Below are 19844 nucleotides of genomic sequence, written 5' to 3' on the forward strand. Positions count from 1 at the left end.
AAGTGTTAAAAGACGTAATCTAAAGTAACACAGACAGATATAGCTGCACCTCTGTTATTTCTATTGGGTGTTTCAAGTCATAAACTATAGTTTCTTGGTCATATGGCCCAGAGTTTGTGGCTCTGTGTTATAAGTTGTATAGTTTTGAAAACTGCATTAATTTTTTCTGGGCCACCATCTTACAGTTTTTTGTTATTAGGATTACAAAGTTTATCTATTTTGGGAAAGTTAAGTCCAATAGATATTGTGGACATATGTACATATTGTTTAAAAATCCTGCACTGACCGAGTTCTTTAAGACCTGCCTAGTGATAACTAATATAATAACATGATGTATGCAAAATGGTGTAGAAAATACAGGGAATACAAGGAAGTACATCAAATTGGTTCCCTGCTTTTAAAGAACATGTCATATAATTAGGAAAGATAAGACTAATATACTTTAAAGAAATAAATAATAATGTGAAGTAGTCCATGATGACTATCAAATGGAGTTTAGCATGAGAGAACCAGACTGTCTTGATTCACCTCTTACTGTGTGACCTTAGACAAGTTACCTAACCTCTCTGTGCATCCATTCTTTATTTGTAAAGTGGGAATATTAATAAAACCTATTGCCCAGGGTTTGAGCATTAAGTGAATTAGTATATGTAATACCTTTAGAACATGGCTAGGCATGTAGTAAATACTACCTATAAAGTAATTAGCATTTATGTATGTGTATTTTTGTTATTGTTAAATTATCTGACCCTTGGTTGAGTCTACATTTTTCTCTATTTGGGAACAGTTATGGGATTTCAGGTTGGCAAAGAAAAAGGGGGTAAAACTGCTTTACTATTTCTAATCAAATGTAGTTGCTTTGCTTTGGAGTTCATGCATTTTTCTGAAATCTGTCAATCTTACAAGACCCCCAAAGACTGAGACTAGTTCTTCATTTGACATTCCTTGCACCATACAGACAGTTTTAACATGGCTTGTCATGGTGTTTACCTTTTATTCAACATCACAAATGAAAAGCTCATTCTAGTGACATAAGCAGTTGTGCTCACAGTGGTTTCAGCAAATCAAATGTAAGTTGATGGTCCTACATCCTATTTTTAACCAGGGTGCATCCCTTTATTTTTTTACTTTTTTTTTTTTTTTTAACTTTGACACTATTCATCCAGTGCTTCTATAACTGCATTGGCATCTTACATTCTGGGGGTGATTCTGTTTTCCCTCAGAGCATTTCAGCTTTCCATTCAATGGTACTTAGAGTCTAATCCTCTAAACAGTTGGGTCTGTCTCAGTTAGCTTTGTCCTCCAGCAACTAGCAGTTTACCACATCTTTCTGGGCCTTAGTTTTGCCTTATTAATGGAAAGGATGAGACTTCCAACTTTACATTTTATGATTCTAGGAGATGAGAGGAAAAATAACTTCTAACTTGGCTTACAGAAGTTTGCCAATGTGTAGGTCAGATCTAGGGGGAGTTCTCCAGGCCCCTTATGAAGTACTGTATTGGTAGGAAAAAGCCAAAGGTGCCAAGCTCAAGACACTGCCTCACCCGGAGAGGGCAGTCACATTAGGTTAAGTTGCCCTGCAAGGACCTGCCTTTCAAGGTAGGCACTCCACTGATAAAGTGATGATACCCCACTTTAAATGTGGGAGGCATGGGACGTGTTCTGGGGGGATTTATAATACTGAACATGAACAGAGGTACGAGGAAAATGCTATCAAGTAAATTCAAGAGGTAAATATATGTTTAGTAGCTGCAGAGCATGGGAAAGGGTTAAGGCTGGAGAGGAAGGAGGCTGGCTCCTTGTTTATATGAAGGTAGAACATCGGTTCCAGTCCCCCAGCAGCCGTAGGCCTCACCGTTAGGGGCTCCAAGCTTGCCTTTGGGTGGGGATGGGTGCCTAGAAGGGAAGAGGTGCAGAAGCAGTAAACCATTGTTTTCTATGTCAAAATAAAGTTTGTTTTTTTGGATAGTTTTAGATTTACAGAAAAAATGTGACGATAGTACAGTGTTTCCCGTCTACCCCACGTTCAGATTCCCCTATCATTAAGATCGCCAGAGTTTGTACCTAATTCATCTTTTTACTTTGCAGGACCCTATGCAGGGCACCACACTGCGTGTAGATGTCCTGTCTCCTCAGGCTCCTCTTGGCTGGGATGGTTTCTCACATTTTCCTTATTCTCGAGGGCCTTGACCTCACTGAGGAGTACTGACCAGATAGTTTGTAGAGGGTCACTCTTTGGGGATTTGTCTAATGTTTTTCTCATGTTTAGGCTGGAGTGATAGGTGTTTGGGAGGTAAGGTACCATTTTTACCACATGTTAAGTGTATACAGCAGGAACATCATTCATCACTGTTGATGTTGACCTTGCTCACCTAGCCGAGGTGTGTCTGGCAGGTTTCTCTATTCCAAGATGACTCCCTGCACACCTCCCCCACTTCCATACCACAGGTAGTGAAGGACGGGACTATGTGGAGCCCACACTTAAGAAGGGAGGAATTATGATCCACCTTCTTGAGGATAGTATATCTACATACTTTTTTTATTTTCTTCTATACAGGAAAGATGATGATGATGATGATGATTTTTACTTTCACCTTAGTTTCTTCAGGCTCTCCAGACATCTACATTGGGATTGTGTTTAGACTCTGTCTTTTGGGGAATGTAAGCTCAATTCCTCGACCCTAATTCTGTCCAGAATATCTGATGTGTGCTGAGTCTGGCACATACTTTCTCCATAATTAGAAAGGAAAGGCATGAAATGCATATCCTACTCGAGGTGACCTTTGATGAAAACTCAAATCACACTAGAGTATCAACATGTACTAATATGAATTCCCTTCCAATTTTAGAAATGGAGAGGAAGTAGTGTCTGAGAAGAATTTGGAAAAGCACTGGACAGGGATCATCAAATAATAACAATGAGTTAATATTTATTGTGCCCTGGGTCCCACGGTAGCATTCTAATTGTTTTCCATGCATTTTTCTCACTTAGTCCTCATAGCAATCTCATGAGGTAGGTGTGATGATTTCCTTCAATTTTACAGATGAGAAATCTGAGGCCTAGAGCGGGGAATAATCTACCCAGGGCAACGTACCTAGGCAGCCACTAGTGGCAGACTTGTAGTTGCCTACCCAACACTCATTCCTGTCTTCCTTAGTCAGTGGAATGGCACTGCTGAATGTGGCAATGTCCCTACCTGCCTAGGAAACTGCTTCACCCAGCCTGCTAATGAGATGCAAGTAAAAGTTGTTGAGCGGCATTTCTAGGAAATTTCTTCAAAGGGTACTTAACTGCACAGACTATCCCTTTGCCCTCATCACCTTCCTTCCCCCTCCTACCAGGAACACTGGTGTGTAGCTCACGGCAACCAACCTGCGTCATGAGGTTAACCTGAGGTTGGAAGCCATGCACTGAGAATGGATGGAATCTCAGTGGATGGGATATAGTCATCGTATGAGTTTTTGATTGCCTGCCTCCTCCTTTATTGGAGAAAAATCCTGTCTAATTTCAGCCACTGTTATCTTAGGTCTTTGTAACTAGCAGCCAAATGCAAGTCCTGACTGATAAAGATTCTAACTTGGTCTTGTTTCTCTCTCCTACCACCAGGCTATCGTGGATTTTGTTAACGTGAGGTTACCTTAGGATACGTAGGTTCCTGTTGCTCTTTTGTACTTGATTGTGCTGTGACCTTGGACAAATAACTTAGAGCCCTCCCCCCACTTGTGCATCTTTTGAAAGGGAATTATTCATTCTACTCTCTACAAGTTTACTATGGAAAACATGCTTATAAACTTCAAGTTCTCATGTGTGATGTACGGTTCTTGAAGAGAGTCACAGTCATCCTTGGACAAGTTTAAGGGCATTGAAAAGGAAATCTATAGAATCTGAACACAGTTTTCTGATTTTGTTGTTTGGCTGGGTGCCAGGTCTGAATCCTTCTCAGGGAATAAATAACTAGAAGCTGTGAAGGGAGGTGATTTTGTCCTTCCTCTGAAGCAGACATGCAGACTAGCAGTGGCATCACAGATGAGCTTATAAAGCACGCCAGGGCTGCTGCTTAGGATTCAGAGTTTTGTTTTCGCTACAGCTGCCTTCATTGTACCAGCGCGTTGTTTTCTCAAGAGACATCAATCAAGGAATCGCTATACTGGAAGAAAGCTAAGTGCTTTTTCTCTGAGAGCTAGCCAAGAACAAGGGGCACAGAAAATGTTTGCACAACATGTGGAGAATTCGTTTTTCTGGCAATAAATATCGCCATTTCCAAATAGTCCTTTGAGCCCAGTAGAGAGCTGTTCACTAAAAACCTGGAAGGCCCTTCAGCAGGGGCAACCCATGTAAATGCTCCTTTCTTGTCTAGTCACCACCCCCCTTTATTTCCTCACAAGGACTCACCCTGAACACACACTAGGTCAGTGGAGATGACGAGCTAGCTGGAGATGATCAGGTAGATTTGTGTTTCTCAGTTGAGGTATAACTCCTGCCAGTGGAGGGTGTGGTTTGTAAGTGGAATTCATTTGGAGTAAGGAGTGGTGTTGCGAGTTTTAAAATGTGCAGACTTGTATTTGAATACTGATTACTCTTAATTAGATGCTTAATAATGTGAAATGCCTAATGATCACAAACATTTTATCTTTTATGCTGTTCTATTCCTAATTCTTCTTTCTTCTTGTGGTATTCAACTTTCAAACATTTTGTGGTATTTCTCACTGTTTCTATAGCAATGGGACCTTTAAACAGGGCTTCTCAAACTTTCATATGCCTATAAATCACCTGGTGAGCTTGTAAAAATGAAGATCTTGATTTAGCAGGTTTTGGGTGGAGCCTGAGATTCTGCATTTCTACCAAGCCCCAGGTGTTGCTGCTGCGACTGGTCCCTGGACCACACTTTGAGTAACAGGGCCCTCAGTTACTTCTACCTCAGTGCCAGAGTTCTCGGTGCTGGTTGAACATCAGAATTGACTGGGGAGTTTTTAAAAAGATGTACACTCGTGACCTCACCCTCAGATTTCCTGATTAATTACCTTGGAATAGTTGTTGGAGAGCTGAAGTTTTGAAGTTCTATGTGAGGTGAGTGAGACTCATGGGTTTAGTGTCCTATTAAAAAACGTGATGTTGAGCAGTTTCAGTGCACTTTCTTTGTAATTTGAACTGTAATGTTTCTCCATCATAAGTAATTCATGTTGTGATGCCTTTGAGTCAAGCAGAAGAAATAAATGGAATCCACTGTGCATTTTATACACAGATTTTATGCAGTCCTGCTATGATCCGTAGCCTAAAAAAACTCCACATAAAGAATGATGTAAGGAGCTATTGTTGATGTAATTGGAAAGCAATGTACATAATAGCTACATTCTTTCAGATTGCAAGGAATAGAGGCCTGTTATGCTAACCTTAGCTGATGGGAGGCTTACTATAAGGATACACTAGTAAGGTGGAAGACACAGGAAGTGGCCTCAGAAGTCATTTGGAAATAGGAGCAGTTCTAGGAAACTGACAGCAGAGAACACTCCTTTGCAAGTTGAGATGATGGTTATTCCTTATGTCACTGACAACACCATTTTTGTGACTCAGTTTACCTCTATGTGCTTCCGTGGCTTCTGAACCTACTGAATAATTGGCCCTCTCTTGCTTTTCTTACAGTCAGCCTCCCCAAGAATGAGGACCCAAGTAGGTTGGCCAGCCACAGCCCTGCACAGAGCACCCTTTTTGGGCAGGTTCTCATGCTGGTTGACCTCAGAGGCCAGTGACAAACTATAGATAGCTACCTTTCCAGACCCATCCCTGGTCCCTTCTGGAGAAGGATGGTTGGTCTTGTGGTACCCACCTGGCTCCCTGCTCGCAAGAATTGAGAATCACCTGCGGCTGCTTCTGTCAGATGGGACTTGAGGTCTGGGGTGGTGGTCTGAGGTTTCTTAGAATGGAGAGCAGGTAAAAGTGGCAGATTCCATGCGTGACCTGAACACTCTTTCAGGAATGAGTTCCACGAGGGAAGATTTATTTCGTTCGTTGTTACAGCCCCGTAACTCAGAAGGGTGCCTGGCACATATGTTCAATACGTATCTGTCAGAATAGAATAGAATTTTTTAAAAAATGATGTGATGTTGTCTTTATTGTTCACTTGATCACATTTTATTCTAACCCGAATCCTTGTGGACCCAATGATGGAGAGTGACTTTCTACTCTGTCCGTGGCTCACCGAACCAGTATGTTCTAACGCACAAGAAATTTTCCTGTTGTCTTTTTGGTCTTAAGACCATTCAACGTTTGCCCCTTGGTGCTCTCCGTACAGCTGGCGGCAGGCTCTGGGCTAGGGGGGCAGCAAATGGATGTCAAGTCCAGCGCCGGGAGTCCTTCCTAACGGCCTCACTTTAGCGTGTTCTTGGCCGCCGTGGCAGTGAAGCAGCCCCGCAGGGCCTGGAACCCTTGACAGCCCAGGGGTCCCCCCCACCACCCCGGAGGCGGCCCCACCCCCACCCCCACCCCCGGAGGCGGCCCCCCCCCACCACCACCCCCGGAGGCGGCCCCCAGGCTCCACGCGCAGCCGCAGTTGCTCCTTCTCAGCGTCGCTCGGCCACTCCTGGCCCGACGGCTCCGCCATCTTGGGTCTCTGTTGAATCGGACGTGAAGGTTCGAGTTTGGGTTTGGACGTCTGGCCATGCAAAGGAGGCTGCTTTTCAGGTAAAGAGAGAGAGTGGGAAGATGAGAGCCGCCGTTAGTTAGAGCAGCAGCTGCTGCTTAAAAAGCGCCAACCCCCCCTGTCTATGTGGAATGGGTGGAGGGTGGACATTGCCAGAGCTCTTTCTGAGGAGGGATGACCCGGCTGGTGACGCGAGCGCCAGGCCCAGCGCTGCTGACGTGCCCTGCCTGGGGACGAGGAGCTGGCCCGTTGACACCCTCCCCGGGAAAGGGACAGTGATACCAAACATGTGGTGTTAAACCTTAATTAGAGCGTGTTTGCTATTAGTATTAAATATCGGGGCCAGTAAAGTTATGTAGCAGTTGCGACAAAACTTGAGCGCAAGGATTTTGTAAATCTCATCACCTCCTAGGTTTCCAGTGAATGTTTAATGAAAGTAATGAAGAATTGGTGGTTTTAATTCCAGTGTCCTGTAATCCTTTGCTGTGTTCGCTGAAAACTAGATTTCTTAACTCCTGCAGTAGGTTTTTACAAAGTACCAACCGTTTAGCACGTCTGAATAAAACATTTTATTTTTCAGTCACGAGTTAGTGCTTAACCTATGTCAGGAACTCGTGGAATCTAATAATCATAAAGTTGGTTTCCGTTTTTAAGATAAGAAAAATGGGGCAGAGAGAACTAGAGCTGGGACTTGAACCCCTGAGGTCTTTTTTTTTTTTCTCCTTTGATTTTTAAATTTACATACAACAAAGTTGTCTTCTTTTGGGTACAGAGGTCCGTGAGCTTAAATACAGGTGTAGATTCATGTGACCACCTCCATAGTCAGAATATAGAACAGTTTCATCCTCTTGAAATTCCTGTGCTACCCCTTGCAGTCAGACCTTCTCTACACCCTTAACCCCTGGCAACCACTGAACTGTTGTTCTGTCTCTAGTTTTGCCTTTTCCAGAATATGATACAAATGGAATTATTTCACCCAGCACACTGCTGTGCAGATTCATTCATGTTGTTCCGTGTATCAATAGTTTGTTCCGTGTTACTGCTGAATAGTACTCCATTGCGTGAATGCATCACAGTTTTTTATCCATTTACCCCGAATGAAGGATGTTTAGGTTGTTTTCAGTTTTTAGTATTTATGAATAAGGTGCTATAAATATTTGTATACAGGTTTTTTGCATAAACATAAGTTTTTTATTTCTCTGGTTTAAGCACCAGGATATTTGTTTGCTGGACCATATGTGTATATTTAACTTTATAAGAAACTGCCACACTGTTTTCCAGAGTGGTGCTTATACCATTTTGCATTATCATCAGCAATGGGTAAGAGTTCCAGTTGGTCCACATACTCACCAGTACTTGGTACTGTCAGGTTTTTCTTGTTTGTTTTTGTTTTAGCCTTTCTGATAGATGTGTAGTGATATTTCATTATGGCTTTGATGTGCATTTCCTTAGTGGATAACAATGTTGAACATCTTTTCATGTGGTTAATTACCATCCATTAGGTCATCTTTTTATTTGCTTATTTCATTTTTCAGTTTTATTAGGTAGAATTGTTACAATTTGACTGCACATACACAATATATTGCATGTAAATACATATACACAATATGCTGCACCTATTTTTTAAATTTACATATTTATATACTGTTCATTGTTTCTAAGAACGTTTAGAGCTTTAGCTTTTTAAACTTACATAGTTATCAAAGAAATAAAACCAGCCACAAAATAAGAATTAATTCAAAAAGATACATACACCCTGCTATTAACAGCAACATTATTTATAAGTGCCAAGATATGGAAGCATCTTAAGTGCACATCAGTAGATGAATGGATAAAGAAGGTGCAGCATATATGTGTAATGGAATACAGCTCATCCATAAGAAAGAAGGATGTTTTACTACTTACGGCTCTTCATTCACTTTTTTTTTCTTCACTTCAAAAACCAGACTTTTATAACTGGCATAAACATTAGGTCATCTTTGGTGAAGAATGAGGTCTGTTCTGCACCCTCTGGTACTGGTACTGGTACCAGGAAAGCAGGCTGTTATTTTCAAGGCTACCACTGAGCTAGAGAAAGGAGGATGGGACCAGGGTAAGTTAAAATGCCACAAAGCTCACTACTCTAACCAAAATCCAGCTAGTTTTTCTTAAGTGTTTTACGGTACTTAAATGCATCAAGTGGTTGTTGCAAACTTTTGGTTAATTTTCAGAGTTCCAAAAAAGTTGATTCTGCCAGTTTTTAATTGCTTTTATGGAGGACAGACTTTTGGAGTTCTTTATTCTGCCCCACTGTCACTGATGTCACCCAAGTACAGATTTAAAAAAAGGAAAGACTGGTTGAGATTGTTGATCTTTTTATAAGCAAATAGGCCCAAGTTTTCCCAGTAAAATACCAAAAGAGAAGGTATGGATATTCTTAGGCATTTTTGAAGTATTCATGTATCCTACAGTAGCATTATCAAGGTATTTGAGGAGCCTCACTCATCTGGTTACAGTGCTGGGATCAAGACCTTCCATTTAAATCCTGCATAGGCAGCTTGCTTTTCTCAATTCTAGGCCACAGACAACCCCTAAACTGTCTGTTGCCTTTTAAAACATGATTTCCAAAGGGTATCTGGCCAGGGGAACCCATATTCCTCTTTGTTTTTAAAAGAATGACTCAGAGAAAGTAGCTTTATTGCAATGTTCTGTTATAAATTAGTCACGTATTAACGCTGGGGAGTGGAATTGAGGAGGGCATGGAGTGTGTCACTTTATATACTTCTGTATTGAGTTTCCTCCAATGAATATTACTTTGGAAATTAAAAGAAAGGAAAATAAATTTAAAATACCATATGAAATAATTGCCTGCTGGTCTAGTGTATTTTTTGTTTATTTTGTGATTTTTTTAAAAAAACTTGTTTTGCCTTAAGATAGGTTACTACTGTGATCAGAGCAAATGCTGTCCTGTTGATAAAAGAAATGATAACGTTTTGGAGGAAGTGATAGTAGTAAAATTGTGTTTCCTCTGAAGATCATTTTTGAAACACTGGCTAATTTATCATTCATTCACCTATTCCGTCTTATGACATTGAAAGCTGTTTAACTAATCAAAACCTACCCTTAGCATTCTCTGCCTTATTTTTTCCTGTGTATTTCATCTCCATCTTGTGACCCAGCAGAACCTATTCTAGAACATTACATTCACAAGACCTGCATTTTAATGCTAAACTTGCCACTAACCAGCTGTCTGTCCTTGATTTAATCTCTCTGGGTGTCAGCTTCCTCATTGACAATATGAAGGCCAGGGGTCTGGAAACTGTAACCCTGTGGACCCAATCTGGCTTGCTGCCTGTTTTTGTAAATAAAGTTTTGTTGGAACACAGCCAAGCTCATTCATTTACATACTATCCATGGCTGCTTTTGTATGATGTCTGCAGAATTGAGTAGTTGCAACAGAGTCCATGTGAGCCTGAAATAGTTACTGTTTAGCTCTATCAAGTTTTCTTTCAGGTTAAAAATTCTTTGTTTTAGTTTTGGATACTTGGCAACTATTTCTTTTTTGCTGTCAGATTGCCAGAAAAATTCAACTGAAAGAGAGGAAACACAAATCACACATTGCTGTTTGTTAGACACCTACATCCATCCCAAGTCTGGCATATTCCGTTGTTGATGCTGTGGTTCCAACAATCTGTAAAGCTCAGTATCATGTAACGGTTATATTCAACTGGTGAGCTACAGCTCAGCCTCACTTGTCTTCTTCATTCTGGGATCCTGGCGGGAGGAGCAATCCCTAACTGGGAAAAAGAGCAGTGGACAAACCATGTGCCAGCTTTTAAAACTTACGCTCAGAAGTGGCATATATTACTTCTATTCACATTTCTTTTGCCAACTTGATGTTAGTGATGCAGGAGGGTATAATCCTTCTGTAGGAGGCCCTGCAAGTCACCTGGTACCTTGAGTGGGTGGATAATCCTTCTGCAGGGAGGGCTGTGAAACACTGGTAACAGCATCATCCACCACAGCCTTCTCAGAGGTTAGCTAGAGTGAGCAGACTGAAACTAATGGCAAAAACTTAGTTTTAGAATTCTTTGTGTATTGTATCTTTTATGAACTCTGTGCAACTAATAAGTAACTAGAAGTTGGCCCATTGAGCTTTTGGAATATATTCTAATTTTATCAACTTGCTTCTTTAATAAATACTATTGTAAAAATGTAATGTCTGTTTGGATTTCTTTTTTATACACTCTTGATGTGTTTAACTTAAAATTCTCATCCCTAAGTTATCTTCTCCAAGGTTCCATATCTCACAGAATGATGCAACTCAGGTTGCCCAAGCCAGAAACCTGGTTGAAGTTCTCCCTTACCGTGACTACTTATATCCAATCAGTCAGTTACCAGAGTCTATTGAATATATCCCATACCTAGCCCTTGACTCAGTCCTCTTCTCTCTATCCTCATGGCTACCATCCTGGTCCAGGCATCTCTCACCATTCATGACAGCCTTGTAACTAATTAGCCTCTCTACCTCCTGGCTTGTTTCTCTCTAGTCCATTCTCTACATAACCACCAAAGTGATTCATCTAAAATGCAAACTGATCATTTTATTCCTCTGCATTAAAACCTTTCAGTGTCTTATTTTATCCTCCCCTTAAAGCTCAAAATTTCTTAGCATGGCCTTGCACCTTTTTTTCCTTTTTTTTTTTTCCTGAGTATCCCCAGGTCTGTCTTGTATATACTTAGTTTACATTCATGGCTGGAATAACATAATCTTTCTTCTAGAAAGATTTTTCTAGAGCATATTTTATGAACTCATGTAGTATTTGGTAGATGTCTTTCACTTGTAGAGACACAACACTTGTTGAAAAGTACTGTGCAAAGCTGGCTGTGTGCAGGATTGAGCATGGTCCAATGGCAGGATGCTCTGCTCCCCCATCCTGATGTTCAGTGGATTGCTCCTTCTTCCAAGGGCTTGGCTAAGCCAGATGAGCTCCAACGAAAGGCTGGTCACTTTGGTTTGTTTTACTTTTTCTGCGAACTGTTTTTAGAAGTTTAAAATGTACTCATTTTTGGAACTAGTCATTTATTGGACCTCTTTAAGTTAAGCTAACATTTTTCTTTATGATACCAACTCAGCAGCTTCTGGACAAAAAGAATGTAAAACAAATGCATTTTTAAAAATATTATATCCTCTAGGTCTTTCATGTTAGCTCTCTGTTTCAGAAATAAAAATAGCTTCATTGAAGTCATAGGAGTACAGGCGATTTCTCCTAAAATCCAAACACTTGCCTTTGAAGACACTCTGGTGATTTTAACTTTTCAGGCCAAAATGTTTTCATTATTTAAAATTCATTGACACAAACCTTCTTTGATCAACCAACTGCTATCCTTCCTTTTTATCTAGCTTACTTACATGGAATTTTTAATAAAAGGGATCAGAAGTCTCAACTCTGAAACTTTGCAGTTGTTGTAACCACAGCTTTCTGTTATCATAAGCTAATTTTTAAAAGCAAGCTAATTAACGGGAAAAAAACCAGGTTTAAAAAAACTACATTTGTATAAACATTTTAAAAGGAGTCAGAGGAGAGGGAAGGGTATAGCTCAGTGGTAGAGTGCATGCTTAGCATGCATGAGGCTCTGGGTTCAAATCCCCAGTACCTCCATTGAAAGTAAGGAAGAAAGGAAGAAAGAAAGAAAGAGAGAAAGAAAGAGAGAAAGAGAGAGAGAGAGAGAGAGAGAGAGAGAGAGAGAGAGAGAAAGAAAGAAAGAAAGAAAAGGGATTATACCTTCCTCCCCTCACCAAAAAAAACTAAAAAAAATAAAAAGGAGTCAGAGGTATATTGCATTTCTTGGCTTGTGGCCCCTTTCTCCATCCTCAATGCCAGCAGCATAGTCTCTTTGTTCCTCTCTTCTCCTTCCATTCTTCTGTCTTCTGCACAGTCTCATAAACATCTCTGACTCCAGCTTTCCTGCATTCCTCTTAAAAAAGATTTGTGATTATATTAAGCCTACCCAGATAATCCAGGATAACCTCTGCATCTCGAAAATACTTAGCTTAATCACATGTGCAGAGTTGCTTTTACCAGGTAAGGTAACATACTCACAGGTTCTGGGGTTAGACAGGGACATCCTTGGGGGCTGTTACTCTGCCTTTCTTTTGATTTGATAGCCCAGTAAATCTGTTCCTCCTTCAGCCTTTGCCATTTTGTTTAATAGTATGGCTGTCCTCAGGCCAAAAACCTAGAAATCATTCTTGATTTCTCTTTTAAAATCCTTATCTTTTCCATCCTCCTATCCCAGCCATCCCTTTCCCCTCATTCCCACCACCCACATCCAATCCATTGAATCACATCCGAATTCAATCTGAATGTTATCTCAGTTCTACTACCCTACTGTGTCTAGAATCTGTTCTCTTCTCACTAATTTCCACTAAAATCAGGATGCCTTTAGCATTTTGGAGCCTTAGGCCCTCTTCCTATCCTATTCTTTTTATGCCTGGGTGTTCATAGTTAATTATGGTACAAGACAGTGTGGGCTAGGTGTCATAAGAGTGGTAAAAAGAGCCATGGGACCAGACCCCAGTCACTTCATTCCAACCACATGGAGATAGGAAGTAAAGACTTGCATGGTAGAAGATGCTGGGGAGAGAATTTGAGTCAATAGAGGTAATTATCCTGAAAAGCAATTGAATTTCCCATTAAAGATTTCAGTCTTTTTTTTCCTTCTTATGACAGTGAATATTTCTTCTCATTTACTGATTGTAGGGGATAAAATTAATCTACTCTCTTCTTATTTTGAATGACTCCTTCCCTTTCCCTCCTTCCTGAAGAAGGAACATGTTTAACAAAATTCTCAGGCAGCTGATTTCTAGTATATAAATAAACTGAGCATAATCAGGCTTGGTATAGAGAATATTATAGCTTTAGAATGAAGCCAAGCATCTGAAAAGATAAAATACCTGTTGTTGAAATAATACAAGAATATATAATATCTACGTTTTGTTATTCTGAATCCTTTTTCTATAATATTGCTGTATTTGGGGGGTGACTTTACAATTTAGTGAAATAAAAAATGGGTGATTACTTTAAATAGTCTATTATATAAATAGAAGATCTGGAAATAACTGTATTTCCTCACTTTCAGGGAAAAAATTTTCTGATTGGATTTTCAACAACCTTAGCATATAGCTTTATTTGTTAAACGTGACCCTAGGAAATCCCACCTTAATTAAAATTACTCAAAACAAGAAAATGAAAATTGGAGCATATTAAAACCAGATATTCCAAGGAATAAACAATTCTGCAAATTAAAATAGGTTTTTAAGGCAGAACTGCTGTTGAGCCCCGCTCCAAAATAGAATATAAAGATGTTCCTGTTAATTTCTTCTCATTTGGTCAGTGGTGGTGTCATGGACAAAATTCCTTACCAGTAAGTGTGACATTTTAGTTTTGTGAATACAAATGTTTATTGATTTTTTTTGTCTTCTAGTAATGTGTCCTCCAGGTGCTATATTCATATATTGGGTTAAGTTTTGTATTTTGTGTTTTAGCAGTTGAAATAGAAAATGTATATAGTTGGTTTGAGCCTTTTTTGAAATATTGTCACAAGAATTATTTAGAGGATCTTTAGAAAGCCCTAAATATACTGCAGACTAGTTGTTTTTTGTTTAAGTGGGAGAAAAACTTCTTTGTTGTTGTTCTTGTTTTTTTATTCTCTATATATTTTTATTAAAGTATAGTCAGTTGACAATGTTGTGTCAATTTCTAGTGTACAGCGTAATGCTTCAGCCATACATTCATTTTCATATTCTTTTTCACCATAAATTACTACAGGAAATTGAATATAGTTCCCTGTGCTATACAGTATGAACTTACTGTTTATCTATTATATATATATATTAGTATCTGCAAATCTCGAACTTCCAATTTATCCCTTCCCACCCCTTTCCTCGCAGAACCATAAGGTTGTTTTCTATGTCTGTCAGTTTCTGTTTTGTAAATAGGTTCATTTGTCTTTTTTTGTTTTGTTTTTTCAGGTTCCACATGTAAGTGATATCATGAGGTATTTTTCTTTCTCTTTCTGTCTTACTTCACTTAGAATGACAATCTCCAGGTCCATCCATGTTGCTGCAAATGGCATTATTTTATTATTTCTTTATGGCTGAGTAGTATTCCATTGTATAAATATACCACAACTTCTTTATCCAGTTGTCTGTAGATGGACATTGAGGTTGTTTCCATGTCTCAGGTATTGTAAATAGTGCTGCTGTGAACATTGAGGTGTGTGTATTTTTTTGAATTAAGGTTCAAGAAGTGGAAAGACATCCCATGTTCTTGGATTGGAAGAATTAATATTATTAAAATGGCCATACTACCCAAAGTAATCTACAGATTTAATGTGATCCCTATCAAATTACCCAGGACATTTTTCACAGAACTAGAACAAATAATCCTAAAATTTATATGGAATCACAAAAGACCCAGAATTGCCAAAGCAACACTGAAGAAAAAGAATGAAGCTGGAGAAATAACCCTCCCAGATTCAGACAGTACTACGGAGCTACAGTAATCAAAACAGCATGGTATTGGTACAAAAAGAGACATATGGATAAATGGAACAGAATAGAGAGCCCAGAAATAAACCTGCAAACTTGTGGTCAATTAATCTTTGACAAAAGAGGAAAGAACATGGAATAAAGAAGTCTCTTCAGCAAATTCTGTTGGGAAAACTGGACAGCTGCATGTAAATCAATGAAGTTAGAATACTCCCTCACACCATACACAAAAATAAATTCAAAATAAACACAAAAATACACTCAAAACTCAAAATAAACTTAAACGTAAGACAAGACACTATAAACTTCTTAGAAGAAAACATAAGCAAAACATTATCTGACATAAATCTCAGCAACGTTCTCCTAGGACAGTCTACCCAGGCAATAGAAATAAAAGCAAAAATAATCTAATGAGACCTAATTAAACTTACAAACTTTTGCACAGCAAAGGAAACCATAAGCAAAACGAAACAACAATCTATGAAATGGGAGAAAGTGTTTGCAAAAGATGAGACTGACAAGGGTTTAATTTCCAGAATATATAAACAGCTCATACAAGTTAATAACAAAAAAACAAACAACCCAATCCAAAAATGGGCAGATGACCTAAACAAGCAATTCTCCAGTGAAGACATACAAGTGGCCAATAGGCAGATGAAAAAATGCTCAGTATTGCTAATTATCAGAGAAGTGCAAATCAAAACTACAATGAGGTATTACCTCACAACAGTTAGAATGGCCATCATTCAAAAGTCCATGAATGATAAATGCTGGAGAGGGTGTGGAGAAAAGGGAACCCTCCTACACTATTGGTGGAAATGTAGTTTGGGGCAGCCATTGTGGAAAACAGTTTGGACATTCCTCAAGACTAAAAATAGACTTACCATATGATCCAGCAATCCCTCTCCTGGGCATATATCTCTGTTCTTTTTTTTTAAACGGCTTTATTGAGATATAATTCGCATACCATATACTTCACCCATTCCCTGTTAGTTTTTAAAACCATTTCCTTGGGTCCTTTCAGTGTGTTTCTCAGATATTCACTGCCTCCTTTTCTAATCAACAGACAAATAAGTGGGTTGAGGTGTATAAGAGAAGGATTTTCCAAGTACAGAGGACAGATTAAGACCTTGAGGTAGAAATGGGATGACGGAATGAGAAGAATATTGCTGTGGGTAAGAAGGGAAAAAGCAAATAAGGTAGGTGTCCTAGATGATTTATAAAGTAAATGGTAAAAAACTTGGGCTTGTGCCTTTCTTCACCTTGGTTAATGGGGCCTTATTATAAGGGTAGTGCGGGTAGGGGACAGAGAAGACCAGAAACAGCACACAGCCTCATGGAATCAAACCTTCCTCACTGATGTTTGGGTACCAAAGCCCTCTAGTGTTTTGCTTGTTAGCTCATTTGTATTGAGTCTCATTATTTCTGCTTCTTGCCTATTTCTGCTGCTATCCTAGCTACCCTCTCTACCACCCTAGTTCCCTCATGGCCTCTGCATACCCACATGAGCCGTGGTGTGGGATTTTCTATTCTTCTATTTCTTGACCCTGCCTTCAGACCTCAGTGCCTTCTCATCCCACTGAGAATACAATTTGTAGTCCTTACTGAGGCCTACCAGGGTGCTGCTCCCCTCTCAGTTCTCACCCCATCCCCCTGCTCACAGTACTCCAGTAGTGACCTCTGTTCTAACTCACACACACCTAGTGCCCTCCCACCTCAGAACCTTTGTACTGGCTGTTCTGTCTACCTGGAATGTTCTCTCCCAGGTATTTGTCTTGCTTCGCTTTTTCGTGCAGGCCTCTCTAAATGTCACCTCCTTAGAGATACTTCCCTGACCACCCTATCTAAAGTGGAATTCCCCCACCCTGATACCTTATCTGCTGCTTTTGTTTTATTTTTCTTTACCAGACATTCTTGTACTTAACAGTATAATAAACATTTACAGTTGGCCCTCCGTAACCAGGGTTTTTGCACCTCTGGGATTGGTTGAATTGGAACTCACAGATACGGAGAGTCGATTTACTGGGGCCATTTTATATAAGGAACTTGAACATTTTGGATTTTGGTATCCATGGAGGTCCTAGGACAAACCCACATGGATACTGAGGGAGGGCTGTATTTTGCATCTGGTTACTGTCTCTCTCCTCCACTGGAATGTAAACTCCTAGAACATAGGCTCTGTGTGTTGCATGTGCTGCCGTATCTTCAGTACCTAGAACAGTGCCTAGAACACAGTGGGCACTTAATACTGTTGATTGCATACTGACATACCATTAGGGCCCATGTTCAGATTTCCCAGGAGAAGGGTCTGTTGGGTTGTCCAGTATTTAGTGCATCTGTTGAGTAAGATGCTAGGCCAACTGCCCCACGACCTGCTAGGCAGCTCTTAAGTCAGGTGCTCATCCCTAGTTAAGTCCAACCAGGAGTGATCTGGACAGTGAGGTCATGTGGTCTTCTTTAGATACCACTTTCTTTCCATTTGAATGGGCTTGTCTCTACAAAAGTTTTAAATTTCAACTCGTTCATGAGAAAAATTTTGTCGGATTTCCATGCTGCAGAACCGTTGCTTCCTAAGGGTCTGGAGAAATGACAGGAAGCAGTGTTTTGACTCTTTTGACCTTTATGTCCTCTTGCTGTTATCGTGGCTCATACATTTGTGTTTTCTCTTCCTATTTATTCTCCAGTTCTTGATTTTAGTCTGTCCTTTCTTCTGCATTTTTCTTTCTTGCCCCTCCTCTCTCTCTTGTTCTTTTCTCTCAGCTGCCATTTTGCTTTGCCCTCTGTGTCATTCCAGAGCTTGCTTAGCTTGAATTGTTGTCTCTGAGAAACATTTCAGTTTACCTGCTTTGTGTACTGTTTGTTCCTTTGTGCCGTATAGCTGGAAAGAGGTAAGGAGAATGGCACTGAAACATTCTTTCCTCCCTTCATCCTTTTATGTAACTAGTATTTGAAAACCTCCTTTCTGTAAGATACTGTGCTGGGCTCTGGGCTATCTGAACAAAACACCCAGGTTCTTAGTTGGGGAAACAAAGAGATTCTGTGTTTTTCATTCATTCATTCCACAAATATTTATTAGGACTGGAATATAGTTGGTGGCAAAAACTAAAATTCTTACTCTCGTGGACCTCATTACATTTTAGTAAGACAGACATACATTAATTAGACAATTACACAAATGAATGTTAAATGACAGCTATGTGGAGTCCTATCAAGGAGGGCTCCATAGTATTATGAGAATATGTATTGGGAGGATTTGTTCTCATCAGGAGAGCTAGGGACAGCTTCCTTGAGAAAGTGAAGAGTGAGTTGAGATCTGAAGGCACAGTAAGAACTAAGTAGGCAAAGGCAGTAAGGAAGAGGAAATAGCAGATAAAAAATTCCAGTGCTTAGAAGAGGCTTGGAGTATCTGAGGGAGTGAGAGCACAGAGAGCAAGTGGGGTGAGGCCGAATGAGGCTAAAGAGGCAGACTGGGGTCAGATCCAGCATGGCTTCATAGGTCCTGTTGGAGACTTCGGTCCTCATTCTGGACTGCTGTACACAGGGGAAAGGGTAGAAAAGTATTTTTTAAATCTTTATTTTTAAAACACTAGTCTGAATTGTGTGGAGAATAAATGAAGTTGAGCATAAGTGTAAGTGACGAAACAGAATGGCAGTTAGGAGGCTCTAGTGGGAGTCTAGATGAGAGGTGAGGTTAGGGGGTTAGCAAAGATTTTAAATTTCCAGACCTACCCTCACTTCCTATTAAGTGTATTTATCCAAAAAAATTGTTTTTGAAGGTTGACTTACCATAAAGGACACAGATGCAACAAAACTAAATTCGTTCAAATGAGAAAGGATGATTGAAATAAAAAGGGTATGAGTAGAATTATACCAGATAGTATAGGATAAAGATAATGACTGAAATCGAGTATAAAGCTTAACTCTGAACACCTGGAAGCCTAGGCAGAAGAGGAAATAGAATAGGTCATGTGATTATTTAACAAAAAGAAGCATGCTAGTTAAGCAAGGGATATAATCTTTTCCTTATAAACATTTAAAGTACTTTATAATAGAAATGACATTAAACAACCTGGGTAGGTCCAGATTATTGAAACCCAAGACCTCACCTCTTGAGATTATTGCATTAATCCATTTTTAGTGGTATCACATTGATATTTCAAAAAGTAAAAATTTCAGAAATACACAGAGCTGAACTACATACATGGATTTCTTATTTGACACCTTGCCACAGAGGAGAAGCATAAGATAGTGGAGGAAGTACAAAAACACAGACCTGGCAAGAAACTCGTAATGCAACCCATGGACATGAAGTGAGCCCTTAATATACTTTCTTGAGGACCTTTCCTTTTGCCTTCACAGATACTTGTTTTCTTGCCTGCTTCTGTCGCCGTTTAATTTGTGTCCATAAATGCTTATTCATAGAATGCATCCTTCCTGCCTTGCAAGATGCATAGTCAGGGACAAAGAATGCCATGCACAGAAGTGGCATCTTTATTCCTCAGCTGTTCACATTCCAAGCAGTAAAACATACTTCCAGAATCAAGAACCTCAAAAAGAAATTATTTCTGATTATTTTATTGAAGTCATCCAGAGTTCCCAGTGACCCTCCTTATGAGTTTTCTGCACCTGAGGTGTATTCTCAATGCCTTCCCTTTCTAGCCCTGTTTGGCCAG

General features: G+C 39.7%; 1 protein-coding gene across 4 annotated transcripts in view; it reads left to right on the plus strand.

Annotated features, from left to right (window-relative positions):
- The window catches only part of SH3D19 (SH3 domain containing 19), a 156321-nt gene that overhangs the window by 3953 nt on the left and 132524 nt on the right, over positions 1-19844 (plus strand). The gene's annotated exons all lie outside the window — the stretch shown is intronic.

Source organism: Camelus bactrianus, chromosome 2, assembly GCF_048773025.1.
Source record: "Camelus bactrianus isolate YW-2024 breed Bactrian camel chromosome 2, ASM4877302v1, whole genome shotgun sequence".
NCBI lineage: Eukaryota > Metazoa > Chordata > Mammalia > Artiodactyla > Camelidae > Camelus > Camelus bactrianus.